This window comes from Heteronotia binoei, chromosome 17 (assembly GCF_032191835.1).
Source record: "Heteronotia binoei isolate CCM8104 ecotype False Entrance Well chromosome 17, APGP_CSIRO_Hbin_v1, whole genome shotgun sequence".
Classification (NCBI taxonomy): domain Eukaryota; kingdom Metazoa; phylum Chordata; class Lepidosauria; order Squamata; family Gekkonidae; genus Heteronotia; species Heteronotia binoei.
In genome coordinates, this window is record NC_083239.1 from 43,192,127 (window position 1) to 43,194,690 (window position 2,564).

The following is a 2,564-nucleotide window of genomic DNA, read 5'->3' on the forward strand; positions in this document are numbered from 1 at the left end:
GAGGTGGAAGAGGAGGAGGAGAAGAACAAGAAGAGGAGGAGAAGAAGAACAAGAAGAGAAGGAGGAGGAGAAGAAGAGAAGAGGAGGAGGAGGAGAAGAGGAGAAGAAGAGGAGGAGAAGAGGAGAAGAACAAGAAGAGGAGGAGGAGAAGAAAAGGAGAAGAAGAGGAGGAGGAGAAGGTTCAGGAGCTGCGGTCCTGTGAGCTCCTGTGAGGCCTGGTTGTACAAGGCAAAACATGGAAATGGGATGAAGCAACCGACACTTTGCTTTTCCATACAAGGCTGGCTCCAGAGGGCTTTGCAGCTGGGTATTCGCTGTGGCCCCAGCATCCGACAAAAGGCCAGCTGCTCCGATGCCGTTGTTCTGTTCTCGCCTTGCAGAAGCCAGAGGTGGTACGAGAGAATTTCCAGCTTTGAGGTTCAGGGAAGGCCCCCACCTGAGAGAGACCCTCCCCGTCCCAGCGCTGGACCTGCTCTCGTGGCCCGACACGTGCTCGTGAACAAGGATTCCCACAACCACTGGTGTTAAAAGAATTAATCAGGGAGATTTATTGAAGTATCAAAGGTGGTTAAAAGGCAGAGATAGATATTTACATATATATTAAGTTTTGGGCACGGGGGAAACAGTCTTGGGCTGCAGAGGAACAAGCCCCTGCGCACTCGCGACCCCCAGTTATATATTAATTATTATATTTTCTTCTTTTTTTAAATCTCCCCTTCCAAGACACAAACAATATAAAATAAAAACCGCGAGCCAGAGACAGACACAGAATCACACGCCAGTTTCTTCGGTTTTTTTGGTCCCCCCTCCCAGACAAAAGACAAGAGGAAAAGGGGAGGGGGGAGAATTTTGGGGGCGGAGGGCACGGAGGGGTGGGGTTGGCATGGGGGTGGGCAGCTACTGGCACAAATGAGAAAAATCACGGAGGGCGGAAAGAACCGGGGAGGGGGATCACTGGAAAGGGAGGGGGGAGAGCGACCAGTTGCAAAAATACCTTTCGTGGCAAAGCACGGTAACAACATGGCCAACCTGGGGCTGGGTGAAGCAGCTGCCTGCAGACCAGTGGTGGAGAAAAGTAGCTCCACAGGGACACTCCCCAGCTGCCTGTACACCAGTGGTGGAGAAAGGTAGCTCCACAGGGACGTTCCCCAGCTGCCCGTAGACCAGTGGTGGAGAAAGGTAGCTCCACAGGGACACTCCCCAGCTGCCTCTAGACTAGTGGTGGAGAAAGGTAGCTCCACAGGGATGTTCCCCAGCTGCCTCAAGACCAGTGGTACAGAAAGGTAGCTCCACAGGGAGGTTCCCCGGCTGCCTCTAAACGAGTGGTGGAGAAAGGTAGCTCCACAGGGACACTTTCCAGCTGCCTCTAGACCAGTGGTGGAGAAAGGTAGCTCCACAGGGACACTCCCCAGCTGCCTCTAGACCAATGGTGGAGAAAGGTAGCTCCACAGGGACACTCCCCAGCTGCCTCTAGAACAGTGGTGGAGAAAAGTAGCTCCACAGGGACGTTCCCCAGCTGCCTCTAGACCAGTGGTGGAGAAAGGCAGCTCCACAGGGACATTCCCCAGCTACAGATGCCACCAAAACTGTCTCCCCAGCAGTTGATTGTAGCTACCTCTGGAATAGCTGGAGCAGCTTGTTTGTAAAAATGGTCCCTTCCACACCAATCCGGAGCAGCGTCTGGGTTGGTCAAAATCATCAAAACAGGATCAAAATGGGACACCACGGAAGGAGGGGAAAAGGGCCTATTGCTGAGCCCCTCACTCTTCTTATTTGCAGAACTGCCGTTCCGGTTGCTTTCCAGGAGAGGGAGCAGAGAGGGAGGAGGGGAGGGACTTATGAGCTACACCAGGGACTTCCTGTTTGGGTTCGAGGAGAAGGTGGTCTACTGTGCTGCCACCAGCACCGCTGCCCAGAGGGAAGAGTTTAAACCGGCCATAGTAAATCTGCATACGCCAATGTTGTTCGATGCAATTCAGGGCTTTTTCTGTAGCAGGAACTCCTTTGCATATTAGGCCGCACACCCTGATGTAGTCAATCCTCCAAGAGCTTACAGGGCCTACTGTAAGCTCCAAGAGGATTGGTTGTATCAGGAGGTGTGTGACCTAATATGCAAAGGAGTTCCTGCTACAAAAAAAGCCCTGAAATTTAAAGAAATCTCAGTCTCTCTCCCACCACGGATGCTGGGCCTGTAGGTCCAGGTGTCAACACCATCACCATCTGATACAGGGTGAATCCCCAGAGCTCTGGGCTGGGGCCGTGGCTCAGCGGCAGAGCAGATGTTCTGCATGCAGAGGGTCCCAGGTTCGATCCCCCGGCATTTCCGTCTAAAGGGTCTCAGATAAGCAAGTGTTGCGGGAAGACCTTTGGGAGCCTGGGACCGTGGAGGTTCACTGCCAGAAAGAAGACAATACTGAGCTGAAAAGGGACCCAGAAGGTCTCAGTCGCTATTAGGCGGCTTGACGCGAAACACTGCTGGGCTCCGCGGTCCCGTCCCCTGCTCCCGACTGAGCACGTCACGTAACAAGGACGACAGAGACAGACAGAGAACACCCCCCCACCCA

General features: G+C 53.5%; 1 long non-coding RNA gene across 1 annotated transcript; it reads right to left on the reverse strand.

Moving 5' to 3' along the window:
• Positions 1–524: 524 nt before the first annotated feature.
• On the reverse strand, positions 525–1,970 carry LOC132586134 (uncharacterized). The gene is made up of 2 exons (XR_009556350.1): positions 1,573–1,970; positions 525–1,104 (listed from the first exon to the last, which is right to left on the reverse strand). It is a non-coding gene; the product is annotated as an uncharacterized LOC132586134 (long non-coding RNA).
• Between the last annotated feature and the right edge of the window lie 594 nt (positions 1,971–2,564).